Source organism: Sphaerodactylus townsendi, linkage group LG04 (assembly GCF_021028975.2).
Source record: "Sphaerodactylus townsendi isolate TG3544 linkage group LG04, MPM_Stown_v2.3, whole genome shotgun sequence".
Lineage (NCBI taxonomy): Eukaryota > Metazoa > Chordata > Lepidosauria > Squamata > Sphaerodactylidae > Sphaerodactylus > Sphaerodactylus townsendi.
In genome coordinates, this window is record NC_059428.1 from 87,375,760 (window position 1) to 87,392,332 (window position 16,573).

Genomic DNA, 16,573 nt, shown 5'->3' on the forward strand with positions numbered 1-16,573 from the left:
GGTTTGGTGAAGTTTAGTTCAGGGGGTCCAAAGTTATGGACTCCCAAAAGAGGTGCCCCATCCCCCATTGTTTCCAATAGGAGCTAATAAAAGATCGGGGCTACACCTTTGAAGGTCCATAACTTTGGACCCCCTGAACCAAACTTCACCAAACCTGGGTGGTATCATCATGAGAGTCTCCTAAAGATACCCTGAAAGTTTGGTGCTGATAGCTTAACAATTGCACTCCTGACAGCAGTAAAATTGACCCCCCCCCAGATTTCCTCAGATTCTCCTTTTGAATCCAACCCCTTTGGCATGGATTTAAAGGGAGAATCTGAAGTCCCCAGATTAAACCTTGAAAGTGATGCTGTTTCAGGGTGGGGGATAATCCACCCCAAAACAGCATCACTTTCAATGTTGTTTTAACTGGGGACCCCAGATTCTTCCTTTAAGATGGATTTAAAAGGAGAATCTGGGCTCTCTAATTTAAACACCATTGAAAGTGATGCTGTTTGGGGGTGGATTTCAGCATCACAGCAGCCACCCATGCCCCCGCCCCGCAAACCTCAGGTTTTGCACCAGGCTCCATTTTCCCTAGCTACCCCTCTACCTGGAGGGGAGGGAGAAGAGACTGCCGCTACCAGCTGGGAGCCCAGCTGGTGGAGGGGCGGGGCAGGCAGGGCAGGGGAGTCTGCCATCTCTGACCTTGGAGAGCTGCTTTTATAAGCACTGAGGCCCGGGGCGGGGCTTGGGGAGGTGTGGTCATGCCCCCAGGGGTGGGCGGGAGCGTGGCCTTGCCCCCAACCCCCCCATAAAAATCTATACCTATATCACTGGTTTAGTGGTTTAAGGTACTGAACTAGAATCTGGAAAACCCTGGTTCAAATCTCCAATCTGCCATGGAAACCTAGGCAGTGTGGAGATGACTTTACTCCAGTCACCTACTGTCAACCTTGCCCCTGACAATTATTTGGATGAGAGCAGGGACATAGGTATACATTTTTATGGGGGGGGGGTTGAGGTGGGGCCACACCCCCACCCGCCCCTAGGGCATGGCCACGCCCCCAAGCCCCACCCCTGGCCTAGTGCTTATAAAAGCAGCTCTCCAAGGCCGGGGATGGCAGACACCCCCGCCCTGCCCTCCCCTGCCCCCCATCAGCTGGGCTCCCAGCCGGCAGCTGGCAGTTCCTTCTGCCCTCTCCTCTGGGCAGAGGCATAGAGGGAAAAAGGAGCCCGGTGCAAAATCTGAGTTTTGCGTTCTGTCCCCCACCCCCCCAGGCAGCCGCTGTTATGCTGGAATCCACCCCCAAACAGCATCACTTTCAATGGTGTTTAAACTAGAGAGCCAAATTCTCCTTTTAGATCCACCTTAAAGGGAGAATCTGGGGTCTCCAGTTAAACAACATTGAAAGCGATGCTGTTTTGGGGTGGATGATCACCCATGCGGAAACAGCATCACTTTCAATGTGGCGTAGTGGTTAAGAGCAGGTGCATTCTAATCTGGAGGAACCGGGTTTGATTCCCTGCTCTGCCACTTGAGCTGTGGAGACTTATCTGGGGAATTCAGATTAGCCTGTGCACTCCCACACATGCCAGCTGAATGACCTTGGGCTAGTCACAGCTTTCCAGAGCTCTCTCAGCCCCACCCACCTCACAGGGTGTTTGTTATGAGGGGGGAAGGCCGAGGAGATTGTAAGCTCCTTTGAGTCTCCTACAGGAGAGAAAGGGAGGATATAAATCCAAACTCTTCTTCTTCTTCTAAACTGAGGATCTCAGATTCTCCCTTTAAATCCATGCCGAACCGGGGGGGGGGGGGATTTAAAAGTAGAATCTGGGGAAATTTGTGGGGTACCTGCTGTCAGGGGTGCAATTGTTAAGCTAGCAGCACAAAAATTTTAGGGTATATTTAGGAGACTCCCCTAATGATACCACCCAGGTTTGGTGAAGTTTGGTACAGGGGGTCCAAAGTTATGGACCCTCAAAGGTGTAGCCCCATCTCCTATTAGCTCCCATTGGAAACAATGGGGGATGGGGCACCCCTTTTGGGAGTCCATAGCTTTGGACCCCTGGACCAAACTTCACAAAACCTGAGTGGTATCAGTAAGAGACTCTTCTGATGATTCCTGCCAGGTTTGGTGAAACTTAGTTCAGGGGGTCCAAAGTTATGGACCCTCAAATGTGTAGCCCCCATCTTCTATTGGCTCCCATTGGAAACAATGGAGGATGGGGGCACCCCCTTTGGGAGTCCATAACTTTGGACCCCCCAAACCAAACCTCACCAAACCCAGATAGTATCATCAGGAGAGTCCCCCAACCAATCCCTGAAAGTTTGGTGCTGCTAGCCTAAACAATGCGCCCCCTGCAGGCCAACAACTGAAAAAGCTCAAAAATGTTTTAAAAACCCACAAACGGGTGGGCGGAGCTTCGGACATGAATGGGGGGGTCTGAACCCAAGAACCCCTCCCTTACCTATGTCCTTGGATGGGAGACTTTGAAGGAATACCAGGGTTGAGACATGCAGTCAGGCAATGGCAAACCACCTCCGAATATCTATTGCCTTGAAAACCATAGCCAGAGCTACAATGGGGTGGGGGGCACCACACCCAGGGTGTGCACCATTGGGGTCACTTGGGGGCGTAAAATTGTCTCCCTGCCCCTGGGCCCCTCCCCCATTTGTCTTAATTCAGCCAGCTGAAAAGAGGCTGAAAAAGCAGAGCCTGGCTGGTGGAACTGCATGTTGGTCTGCGGGTGGGAACTACACTTCCCATGAGATCTTGCAAGCCTCCTTCCCACTCGCCACAGGAAGGCCTCTGCAGGAGTTGGGGCTCGCAAGGTCTCCTGGGAAGTGTAGTTCCCACCCACAGACCAACGCGTAGACCCACCAGCCAGGCCCTGCTTTTTTTAAAGTGGGGGGGGCCATGGGAGGCGCCATGAAAAGCATGGGGGCAGGGCCCAGGCACAATTTTGCCCTGGGCACCATTTCCCACCCTATGTCTTTATTGAAAATCCTATAGGTTGCCATAAGTCAGCTGCGACCTCATGATCAAAAAAAGGAGGAAAACTTTATCATAAATCCACATCTAGTAAGAAACCTGGCATAGCTTTGATTATAAAAACAAGAATATGCTATAGTCTGTGTTTTCTGTCTTTATATTTGGTACCTTTAGATAAGTGAAAATTATGCAGACAGAAAGAAGAGGATTTCTTGAGCTCCTGAACAGCAAGCTGATGGCACATCCTTGCAAGTAACTTATTTCTTTCTGCAGCTCAGCTGCATTAGACTTCTTGATTTGCAAAGAATTTTCTAGGTAGTGATTTACTCCTCAGCTAGATAAGTACAGTCATCGTTGTACCAAATCCGTGATGATGGACCTCTATTTAGACTTCAGATTTACTTGATTGTACCCAGAGATCAAAAAGCAGATTTCCATTTAGAGTGGAACAGATGATATAACAGCTGGAACTTCGTTTGAGGCATGTGTGTAAAGAAGGAGATGAGGATTTTAGGACCCTAGATTGAATGTGTACATTTGTGTGCACTTTTTCCTAAGAACAGTGTAAACAACCCAAAGGCCATATAATAGATCCAGCTTCAAAGAAAGGGTCAGAAAGACTAAACAAAGTACAGCAAATAAACACTATTCCAGAAGATAGAGAAAAACCTACCAGTAATTTTATTTCCATTCTCTAGATTGTTTACCGTTTTTATGTATTGCTTCAGATTTTGGGCAACTGTGGAGAGGAAGATTTGGCTTTTTTTTTACAATGTAGTAATATAAAAATCTGCTGGTGAATTTTGATATCCCTCAGCTTTACAAATTCTGGTTTACACAGGGCTTTTGAAAGGACTACAGTTACGCTATACACAACAAGAATACATTCCTTTAATTAATTCTATAGAATTCTTTAGATTGCTATCTTATAGTGACAATCTTTAGCTAGCTAGAAAGGGGCTGTCAGGCTTTCCGCAGCTCAATTGAAAAAAATCAGCCTTGGTTCAGAAGGGGCAGGCAGGTAAAACTCAGGAGCCTGTTTAAGGTTAAGAGTGGACACCGAAAATTTAGATAAGAATGAAAATAATCTCTTATGCCACAAATTGACTGCCCCCTTTGTAGCCGTTTCCAGCTGCTTTTCAGCCTCTTAAACCCTTGAAAGCTTTCCTAATCCTCGTGTAGGCAGCCCTTTATGTGCGCTTGCTCCCTCCCCCGGTTCCTGATTGGCGAGGCTATTTCATGGCCTAATTCAGCCAACTACTACCGATCGGAGCTGTGATTTGAAATCAGAGCCAGACGGACAGTTGCTCCTGTGACTTGTAATAGGCTAGCAGCAGAGACAAGGTCGAGAAACTTGACATTGTCTCAGGAGCGGCAGAGGCAGCCAAAAAAAAAGTTATTGAGAGGGAGCCCGTGGTTGGAGCGGAGTTTGATCCTGGCGCTCTCGTGTTTCTGCCTGGATGGATAATGGAATTCTAAACATGAGGCAGGTAAGACTCTCCGAGCAAGCATCTGGTGCTGATGGGGACGGAGCGGCTGGCTGGCTGGCGCTGGGGTTTGTTGGTGAAATCTTTGCCAAGCTGGGAGCGCCTTTCCAATTTCTCTTTCAGTTTCTTCTCGCTGGTGTTCGGTGACGTCAAGGGCTAGCGGCAGAGGCGTATGGGGCCAAATGGCGCCCGGAGGCACAAACCCCTCTGGGCGCCCCGCCCCCCGGAGTTCCGCTTACTCGCGAGTAAGCAACGCTCCCTCGCGTCCTCGACCTTTGCGATGACTCAGGCAGGGGCGGCTTACCGGGTTGTTGCAAACCTGTCAATTCCACGGTGCCCCGCCAATTTCCTAAGCGCGTCCAGCAACCCTATTGGAATGGTACTCGTTTACTATTTCACACTCTGCGTCCGTTCGGTTTTGAAACGGATCCTTTGGTTGGTGCAGTTTTTAAATAATACTTTTTTTTTTAATGAAGGAGAGCGTTATTCATTTTCAAGCTTAGCGACTGTGAGAATAAACTAAACTTTTGTTCGTAAAGTTCTCAGTAAGACAGCCAAGTCTTTTTTATCTCTTCAGGTCCAGCGTGCGCTTAAATTGCCTTTGCGTTTAAACCAACTTATTCTAGATCGCTCTTTTTCACCCGCGTCATTCGCAGCTCTTCTTTTCATGGAGTCCGTGGGAAGAGGAAGTTCTGCTGGAGACTTCTTGGTTTTCTCTGTGGGTGTAAACTATTCCGCTTTTGTAGCCACCTATAATCTTGAAGTGGATAGACGGGGGAGCAAACGGCGGTGGGGGGTTCTTACACCTGTAGTCGGAATAAAACCTTTTTTAGAATATATATTTGCAAGTCGACGAAAACAAGATGGGAATCGTTTTAACCGTATTCAGAGCAATTTCACCGACCGTGAGGGGCAATGCCAATCACAGCTGTGAATTCTGCTTTGCAGAGACTGTGGCTTGCAGAGTTGTCTTGTCTCTGTGGGAAAGCAATTTATTACTTTGCACTCAATCAGATCATTATCCAAGCAATTGTGGGAGCCTCCTAGGAGTTAAATACCACCACAAGGGGGAGCTTTGGTAAGGAAAGCTTGCTCCCAGAAGTTAAAATACAGCGAAACAGGAATGCTGTTTGGGAAGTACATTTCCCGCCCTCTGCCTTCTGACGTTGCCTGTTTAGGATACTTCTGCTTAGAATAAGGTACTGTACAGTGTTTCTGAACAGAATACAGGTGTGTGACATTGTAAAAAAGTGATGAGGCTGAACAGCCAAAACAGAAGACATTGGGTTATTTTAAAAAGAGAAAAGAAGTGGCTGGTAAAAAGATAAAAGCCACAATATTTATTTGCCTCACTGTGATGTGTTGCATTATAAATCCAGATCCTCCCCTACCACCCCAGTGGTTTGTTACATAGCCAAGAAGAGTTTACAGGAAGAGATTTGTTCCCTGCAGATTTCTCACTTGCTTAATGAGTGTTACAAGTAATGTGATCTTTTAACCTTCTCTGGGTGTTTGTCATCAACATCTGAACGATGGATGTGTGTTGATGCTTAGGTCTTCCTTTCACTTAGAGCTATGTTCCTACAACTGTGAACAATCGCACCAGCATCTAAACGTATTGTCAAAATTACTGCACATTGCTGAAATACCTTGTGAGCATCTTGATGTGGTCCTGCCGTGCTCATGAGCACACAGGAATTACTTGCATGTGGGTATCTGATTCAATGTTTTTCAGTACCACAATGGCAATGCTCATTTAATGGAACCTGAAGTGTGCATCTGAAACTTTTTCACGCTGTAATGCTTCTATCTGCATGTTCTAGCTCCTTTTTTGTGGAAAGTTTTTTTGACACAATTCCAAGTCTATGACTTACAGTCTAGATTTCATTAAAAGTTTGGGTTGCTTCCTGCAAAATCCAGTTTAATTTCTCTCCCCTCCATAAACATAGTTTTAGACTGACACATAACCCTGTAAAAATTAGCTTTAATCTGATGGACTTCCTTAAAGAGCTTGCAGAAGAGATCTTTGCTATCTTCGTCTTCTAAATACCCAGAAGCTGTTTTTGAAGGTCAGGGGAGCTTCAAGAGCAGTATCTGATGCAGCCTAGGAAATTGCGGTGGAAATAGGAATGGGTGGAAATACCACTCTTCTAGGAATGAAGCAAAAGTTTGTCGATAGATCAGGGTGGCGAGATCTCACTTGATCCTGCCATCCCGTTCTGCTCCTCACCCCCATATACTGCACTGTCTCTCATCCTGAGGGTTCTTAAGGTGTGGCTTTGGATGTGGGTGAGGAAAGAAAGCTTTAGACATGGATGACCCAGGCTATCACCATCAGTTCTAGAAGCAAAGCAGAGTTGCCTCTGGTTAATATTTGGATGAGAGGCCAACAAGGAGATCTAGAGATGCTATGTAGAGGGAGACAACTGCAAACCACCTGTTTGTCTGTTGCCTTGAAATCTCTATAGAGATTGTCATAAAGTAGCTGCAGTTTGACAGCCCTTTCCACCATCAAGGAAAGAAAGCAAAGGAGCAAGATCCCTTCTGCAAACTCTAGTATGCTTGTGGAAGTTCTGACCATGAAATATGTTTGAAAGACCTGCTGTAACTGCTTCTAAACAGCTGAAATTACGTTTGAGAGTTTTCAAAGAAATGCATTAGAAACTGTAATATTTAAATATTTAAAACTGTAATAAGTTTGGCAGGATCGTTCTCAAAAATGAACAGAGTACTGTCTGCCTTCTGGTATATAAGTGTTATGTAATGGGAAAGAATGGGTAGAAATTTTGCAGAGGACATTCATAAAAGCCCATGTTCACCTTTTTTGCATATGTATTTATTTTTAACTTTATTTTTGAGCCTTTTATTGGCAATTTAATATTTGCTATAAAATAAAAATGCCTACTCTATTTTTAACTTTAAAAATCCCCTTAACTTTAGTCCTTGGTGAGAATTTTTCTCATCGTTGTGTATTGTTTCTCTGACTCTGAAAGCGGGAAAATGTACCTTTATGTCTGAGAATGTTGCTTTTATATGTCACAGATGATAGTGGAAAAAAGTGCATGGAGCCCATAGACTGAGAGTGTATCAGTTAATTAGTAGCTGGACATTACCCAGTAGGAAGTCTGGCGAGGCATTGTGAGTGTGTGTGTGTGTATGAGAGTGTGTGTGTTGCCTGCTTTCTTTGATCACTTCTGTGGTAAATAGACATGCAGAGTAACTATGGCAACATGTGCTGTAAGTTTGTGGGAACAGGGGAGACTCAATCACTCAACAAAGAGTAGTTTGTTAGAATAGTTATGATTACAAAAAGGTGGTAACAATCAGACTATTTAAAAACAATTTCAGAGCTAAGGGAAATGTGCATTTATGTTACTAAATTAAAAGCAAAATATTCTTAAGCTCTAAAAGATTGATTATGGTACAAGACTTCAAAAAGAACAAATAGTTCTAAATTGATCCTGTAATAAAATGGATTCGATGAGTGTTAATGGAAGATTTAAACACTGCACCAAAATCAGAGTCACTGAACGTGACACTGGCATAAGTAAGAATGTTTCAAACATATTCAGCAAATAGGGTTTTTTGCAGACCTATAATCGCTTTTGTCCATGATTTTGAAATTCCTATTTCAGTTACCTGCCTGTAGAGGTCAGGCTTGAAATTTAATTGCTACAATGAAAGCTAGACGCACACCAGTGGTAAGACCAGTCTATGCCATTCACTGCATTAAATCTTACATGTAAATGTATATGTATGAACAATTTGTTACTGGCATTAAATATGTTCTACAATATTGCTAATCCAAGGGAAAAACGAACAGTAGATTATTTTCCTGTATTTTAAACTGTACTAAGCAGAAACTTTTATATGGTTTAAATTATTTAATTCTGTAGCCCAATTTGATACCCATCTGATCATAAGAATGTCAGTCAGTAGAAATGCTGAAATAGACGTTGAAACATAATCAGTAGAAAGTTTTTGCTACAGTAGTAATCTGGTATACTTTGTAACCTCTGGAAATCTTTGAATTCAGAGTTCCTTGTCCATATAATCTAACAGAGAAGACTCTCTGAGATGGAAAGCTCTTTTGTTCATAAACTTGCTTGGAGCACTGTTGATTCATATGATGAAATTTTCATTTGGTTATTGGTGTTGGAAAGTTTGGAGTTGGCAGAGATTGCAGGGGATTTAGGATTGCCAATTCCAGTTAGGGAAATTCTTGGAGATTTGGAGGATGGGTATAATTTCATAGTCCACCACTGAGTAAGCTATTTTCTCCAAGGGTATTGATCTTTGTTCTCTGGAGATCAATTGTAATTCCAGGAGATCTCTAGATCTTACCTGGAGGTTTGCAAACCTCAGGAGATTGCCTGTAGCTTTAGACAGATGTGAATGTCTGGATCTTTAGGTTTCTCCCTAAAACTCTGAACATCCAAACAACTTTTGATTTCACACAATTCATAACTCCACAATAGGAAAGAAAATACACCAGCCTTAAACATTTATTTTACCCTGGAGTGTAATTTTCTGATGTAATGTAAATGCTAAGGCTCATTCTAAATTCCCTTTATAAAAGTAGTAAAAAAAGTACTGTGCATCTAAAAGAATTTGCCTGGCCCAGAGGGATTGTGAACAAAACTATCCATGTATTTGAGTATTAATTTTCATTGGTATGTGATGTACTGTAAATAGAATGGTTTGTTAGACTAATGCACTTATGCAGTGCCAAGTTTTACTTCTGTTGATTTATAGCAAACGAGAAGGGCAGGTACTTGAAGTTGCAGTTGGGATTCAAATAGTTCTCACAGTTTTCATTCTGTTAGCATCCTTGGGTAGTCATTATTCTTTGGTTAGGGAGTATCACTCTATTACCCTGCCTGCTACTATCCTCATTGTTGAGAAACTTAATTTGAAAATGGGAACAATACAGAAAGGACAGTTGCAGCCCTGTAAGTCTGCTTTTACAAATGAACAATCAGACAAACACATAGACAAATGAGGACAAGTTCAAGCCCCTCAGTCTTGTCCATTCAATTAACTTTCCTGTTCACCCACATCTGCTGCCTCCTCCTGCAGCTCCTTGGTTGCTTGATATGGGAGAAGGTTGCATCGTGTTTGTCAGGCATGTAATTGGGGGTGTTTTGTTAACATGTCCTAGAGGAGACAGTAGTGAGCAATGAGAAGCAAGACTGGTGGACTTGAATTGGTTTTCCATTTGTTGCTGGGATCACTGCTGACTTGGTAAGGAAGGTGGACTTGTAGCACAGCTAAAGAAAACACTGTAAGCTTTTAAATATTATGTCTGGCTTTGGTCTTCTTTAAGGCTCCTTCCAGTTTTACATCATGGGAGGGAATCAAATTATAGTAGCAATGTCAATGGAAGCATCTATGAATTTCTTCTTTTTCACATTTTTTGGCAACTATTTCTAAAAAAAATAAAACTAGACATATATGAGAGAATTCCATGAGTCTATGTAATTTTAGAGCTTCTATTTTTCGTTGTCTGCAATTTTAGCCATGAGAAGACAAAACTATATTCTACTGTGTGTTGCCTGTCTAATAATAAGAACCCAAGCAGGATTTTTCTGCATACATCCCAAAACTAATTTCTATTGACTTTCAATAAGATTTACATTACATATTGTATATGAATCTGCCTTTTGTTTGTTGGTCCATCTATCTCAGAATTATCTAGTCTTCCTGGCAGTGCCTCTTCTGAGGAATCTTTTATTCATTTTATTAAATTTATATCCTGCCCTTTCCTGACTATAGTCAGGCTCAGTGTGACTTACACCAAATTAATACATCAGTTTAGAAATACATAATATAATTTAAAACTTTATTCATTTAAACATCTCAGTTTTTCCAGTTGCTACCCGACTTCTGCCCTCCTTCTTCCTTCCCCCCATTGCAGTAAATCTAAATTTGGGGAACATTGTTATTTTAGTTATATTAGATCCCTTTATTGGAGCTCTATTACTGTTATTAATTTTTAACTGCCATCACTATATATGTGAACCTTAATGTTTTTAGTATTGGAACACTTATTATTGCTGAATTGTATCTGATATTGTTTATATGGCATTAAATTATACATGTTAGCCACTCTGAGCCCGGCCTCTGGCCAGGAATAACAAGTTTAATAATAATAATAAATAAACTAGAGAAGGATAGCAAGCTTAATAATAATGATAAACAATTCAGTACAATGATAAAAATAAACATTCGGGGAAAGGAAGACAGAACCAAATACCACCAAAACAATTGAGGAAGTGAAAACAAGGGATAGGGAGGTCAGCTAAGATGCAACTGCCTGACAGAACAACTCAGTCTTATAGGCCCAGTGAAATTGAGCCAGGCCCTTGAAAGAGAGTTGCATGAGGCTGCGACCAGGGCTTTTGAAAATGATACAGAGGAGAATAGGAGTCCATCTTAACTATACCACAGTCTTGATCAGAATTTGGTCCACATGATATTTGTAAATAGAGGGGATTTCATGGCAGAGGCATTCCTGTGGTGGACTTGGGGACTCCATTACATCTTGATTGGCTCTTTGAAGTCCAGTTTCAAATTCTCTGTTGGCCATGAAGACCTTGAGCTTGTTAGCCTAACCACCTCATAGGGATTTTTGAAGATAAAATGGGGAGGGGAAAACCATATGTGCTCAGAATATATGTGCATATAAATACAACAGACTCTCATGTAAAATATGAGATGTAATGTAGGCAGTTATGAATAAGTCTTCCATATCAAGTATATCTTGTTTAAGAGTATCCACAATTTTTATCAAGTGCATTAAGTATTTTTGTTTTTGTTGAATCTGCAATCTTGGAGAAGATCTGTGATATTCAGAAACATTTTTACAGTCCTTTGCCCATTGGCTTGACCATTCTATACATATTCAGGTTTATGCTTAGCTCATAATTTGTACCTCTGGGCTGTTCTGGAATAACCATCTCTCCCTATAGTTAAAACCTTTTAGGGTGTTTCAAATATGTTAAGTGTCCTGGGTCATTTAGAGGCCAGTGCATTTTTCCATGTAATGTGACTATTGTTTACAAAATCCTAATCCTGGAGAGAAAGACAGGTGAACCTAAAATGCCATCTTGCCATGGGTTTTTGATTCTCTTTGAGCTCCACTTCAATTTTGCTTTACACCTTAAAATATAAACAAATCAGAGGCTCATGCATGTTCAGGCAATCATTTCAAGTGCACATCAGCCTCTGCAGTTGGACCATGATTTTCTCCCGCCAGAGTTGAAATTGCTCTATTTTGCCAAGTCATTTAATCATATTAACTGAATTTGTATCCCTGCTCCTTCAAACAATTTTTTTGTGCAACACAAAAAATTGTAAACTGTTGTACCTTCAGTACTTTTCTGCATGTGGCCTGTCCACTTCAATAATTTCTCTTTGAAGGTTATAGTTGTAAATGAATCTGAAGCTTTTCCTTTGGACCAATGAATCGAAAAAGGCATTTTAGCTAAGGATTCCTTGAGAAATAAACAGGGAAGAAGTGTATGATCGTTGGTTTATTTAATGCAATATGGTAATGATATTAAAAGAGAGTGACAACAGTATACATTGATAACACAGGACAGTAATGCCTTACAGACATCTACACTGTAAAAGTCTAACTGGGGGAAGGGGCTTATTACAATAGATAGGTCAATGTGATTTGACCTAGTTTTGCTTAGTGGTTTAGAAATGATGTCAGTATTACTTATGTCACTCCCTAGGATGGGCAATTTAACTTTCTTTTTTGCATTGTAGCCTTCTACTATTTTGTACATTTATGTATTCTATTGTACAATTCTCTCAGCCAAATTTTTTTGATCTGAATGTATCCTGCCCTTGGGATAGAGAGCCAGGCATTCCTTTCCAAAACAAAATCACCCCTGCTGTTCTAAACTCCTAAGAATTCTTGTACATATCACATAATGAAAATAAACAACTCAGAGCATTTATATATGCAATGGATGATTTCTCTTTAACTTTAAAAACATGAGAATTGATCTTCGTATTGCCATGTTCCTTCATTTGCATGATAAATTATTGTAAGAGTTATTAAAATAGTTGATGGTAATTAGTTATTTCCAACCAGTTATGATAACATTGGATTCAAAAGGAAGAAATTATAACACTTATTTTTAATAAGCTTGTAATGAAGTCTAAGCCATTTTGCACCCAGGTTATTCAAAATAGTGGGGGGGGGAGGAGTTAACATTTGACTCAAACATATAAATAAAATCCTGAAAGTAATAACGGGCAGTGACATACCTGGGGTGGGAGGGGGACAGAAGAGACTGACTCCCCAGGTGACACTTGTGACAATCACATGGGGTCACATTAGGCTACCCCTTCCCCCTGCATCCCCAACCACCGTTCGTCTCCTGTCCATCATTCACCTGTCTGTCCATTGCCCCCCTGCCCGCTCACTGTCTGCTTGCCAGAAAGGTAGACTAGAAGTTGAGGGAACCCTTTCTCTCTGTCCCTCCCTGGGGAAAAATTTGGGGAGAAGGGTGCAATTTCAGTACTTGCCTTGGTGCCATTTTCTGCAGGTACACCACTTCAGCAGGGCAGCCACTAGGTTCTGAATGCCCTGAGTTTGCAGCCAGGTTGGTATGCCTTCTGTTATTTCTCTGCTGCTTCCTTGTGTATACTAGGTATTTCTTTATTCATGCCATTCCAAGACTTACAGCCCAATCCATGGACAGGGAAAGAGTGGCACACAGGGATGACTAAGGTGTGCTGACTCTACAGAGGTTCCTGGTGGTACAAAAAGGTAAAATAAAACAAACTGACCTTCACGCTGCAAAGAACCTATCCAGCCTGTTAGGCTGAACCTTACATTTTTGCTGGCATAAGTTGCCGCCAGCCAAAGGGGGTGTTCCTGGGTTGGAAGGCCTGAGGAAATGAACTAAAGATGGCTCCGCCCTAGGAATGCCCCCATTGGTTAGTGTAGGCTCCTGCAGCGAGGAATACTGGTGCAGTGGCTGCAATGGCTTCTGGGCAACACAGAGCATCTTGACTTTCGAGTGCCAGCATAAATTGCTCCTATAGCAGTGTGAGTGTTACATGTGCCACGTGGAGTGGCAATGATGTCAGGGTCACACTGGCTCCACAGCCCTTTTGGCACTTCCCTCCTCTCCAGTGGATTACACTGTTAGCCATTTTGATATCTGGACAGACTGCGAGGCCAAACTGCCACAACCATCTTCTCACCTGGTGAAAGCTCTAAGAGCTGACTGGAGGGAAAGGAGGTAGCATTGTGCTCCTTCTTGCCACCCCCACTGCACTCGGGCTGGCAGAGTGAAGCTGGGAGATGCAATGCTTCTCCTTGACAGCCGCATTGCACTGGGATGACAGAGTGGAACTGCTACTGATGTACTCATTATTTTTAAGATGTCCAAAGACTCTTTGTTGTTCTGACTAAAAGTTCTCCATCTATCCCTATGGAATTCATCAGCCGAGGACTTCAATTTCCGTATTTTTTCAAGTTAAATTAGTTTAATGTTAGACGAGTTTAAAAACAGACAGTGCTTCTCAAGAGATTCATTGTCAAGTATTAAATTAATCCATTGGGTATTTCATTTTTTTCAAATCATAGTGTATCTACAAAACAAAAATTTAATTCCTGATTCTTTCTGTTGTGTGCTGCTATTTTAACTGATTATTATGCTGTTTTGTCTGTTTCTTATGGAAATTGCAAGGTTGGTAATTGCCTCAAACTAACACAGACAATTACTTAACTAATATTTATGTTGATGTTGGAAATAAGTAGTGCAGGACTTTGAGCCAAGCACTTGACACTGAATGATTAATACTCAAGGGAAGATTGTTCAAATTTATTTTGGCTGGTTTGCACTGGATAACTCCCTTGTCTAATGATGTGGCAACTTACGTAACTAATTACTGATTTTCAATCTGATGTTGATTGGTCACACTTTCCTTCCTACTTATTTTGTTGGTAAATATATAGGAGAGGGAGAATATTATGTTGAAGTAGTTGAGACAGTTGGACCTTTATTTAAAATATTTGCCCTGCATTATCCTGAATACTAAGTTGTGAATTGTGTAATTTCAGAGACCGATGAAATGATTATTGCTCCCTATGCATTGTTCTCTTCATAAATGGCCAGAATATTATAATTGTTATTTCGAAATTAGCAAGAAACTATGTAGGACACTGAAATATCTACCGAGCACATACCGTATATACTTGTGTATAAGTTGACCTGAGTATAAGTCGAGGCACCTAGTTTTACCACAAAAAACTGGGAAGAATTATTGACTTGTGTGTAAGTCAAGGGTGGGGAATGCAGCAGCCAGTGGCACAAAGCAGGGTGCCGCCGCCATTCCCCCTCTGCCCCAGGGAAAAGATGGAAGGAGTGCTTTTTATAAAATACCACAGGGTCCCTTTAAAATGTACAAGAAAAAGGGACAACATATGGTAATTAAACTAGAAAAAATGAAGCAAGAATGGTGGTGGTCAGTACAAAGGAGAGGGAAAAGTTCCAAGTTGACCATAAGCGTAGCTTAAACTTCACAGGTATTTAACCAGAGCCACCATACATTCCAAGAACTATCTAGAGAATATATCAGTCACCTGATCGAAGTGTTCTGTTGAACCCTGTCTTTGCCCTGGCCTCGTATCTGTATCACCTTTGTTCTGCATCTTACTTAACAGATCCCTTCATCTGAAATAGTTGCAGAACTGTAGGGCCATCAATTCAAAATAAAACTTTCCTGTTCTTATCTAGGAGCTATTTTCAAAATCAATATGGAACAGCCAACATAAAACTTAATTGAGCAAACCATTGTAAGCATACCTGTCCAGAGGCCTACCTCCTCCTGTGTCTAAGGCAATGGGCCCCAGTCTGATAAACACCTTGTCTCTTACTAAATCACCCACGCAGCAGTGCTGCTGTAAAGCATACTGTTGGAAAAGGCAGTAAGACTAAATGAATTTGAATCTGTGTATCCAGAGAGAAGATTTTACCCACACTTTAAAAGTACTGAGATGGGATGTAGTTTGTTAAGGGAAAGTTAGAAAAAGAAGAAGAGTTTGGATTTATATCCCCCCTTTCTCTCCTATAGGAGACTCAAAGGGGCTTACAATCTCCTTGCTCTTCCCCCGCTTGCAACAATTACCCTGTGAGGTGGGTGGGGCTGAGAGAGCTCTGAAAAGCTGTGACTAGCCTAAGGTCACCCAGCTGGCATGTGTGGGAGTGCACAGGCTAATCTGAATTCCCCAGATAAGCCTCCACAACTCAAGCGGCAGAGCTGGGAATCAAACCTGGTTCCTCCAGATCAGAGTGCACCTGCTCTTAACCTCCTACGCCACTGCAAGATACCAAACATTCCAAAAAATAAATCTGGCCATTACCTATAAGTGTCTGGTAACCACATGGTGAAAAAACATATCACTTGGATATGTTTTTTGGATATATCACTTGGATATGTCACTTGGGAAAATGCCCCCTGCCCCCGCCCCCCATGGCGCTTCCCCACATTTACTTTAATGAACGGAGAAGGCTTGAGAAGAGGCCAGAGGCTTGCCTGTGTTCCCTTCCAGGCTTCAAACAATTTGGTGGGAACTACATTTCCCAGGGTCTCCTGGGAAATGTAGTTTCCAGCAGGCCGTTTCAGCCTGGAAGGGAACACAGGCAGGCCTCTGGCCTCTTCTCAAGCCTGCTCCGTTTGTTAAAGTAAGTGAGGGGGGGCGTTGTGAGGGGGGGCAAATAATCACTGACTCACGTATAAGTCGAGGGGGGCATTTTTCAGCCTAAAAAAAGGGCTGAAAAACTCTACTTATGCTTTAATTATCCTTTGTGTCCATTCTGTTAGACACAGCCTCCCCTACCCACTCCAAGCCCTTAACTTTTGTTGGGTTCTCTAAATTTTGGTGTGGCTGCTGCTGGCCGCATCTCTGACTCTTAAAGAAGGTGGACTTCATGACTTTGCTTAATAGCAAATGGTGTGTTGATTCAAGTCTATCTCCTACTTGTATCAGGCTAGGGAAACGATGTGATATCTTTTTGCTACATTCTTTAGTTTAACAATTTCCCCCTACAAATTACTGCAGTTAAGGGTTGAATGTTTCCA

At 42.3% G+C, this 16,573-nt stretch overlaps 1 protein-coding gene across 1 annotated transcript in view; it reads left to right on the plus strand.

Moving 5' to 3' along the window:
- Window positions 1–4,255: 4,255 nt before the first annotated feature.
- Window positions 4,256–16,573, plus strand: part of MID1 (midline 1) — a 123,904-nt gene continuing 111,586 nt past the window's right edge. Inside the window, exon 1 of the mRNA XM_048494098.1 lies at window positions 4,256–4,465. The gene's annotated coding sequence lies outside the window, so the exon portion shown is untranslated. The remainder of the gene's footprint in view (window positions 4,466–16,573) is intronic.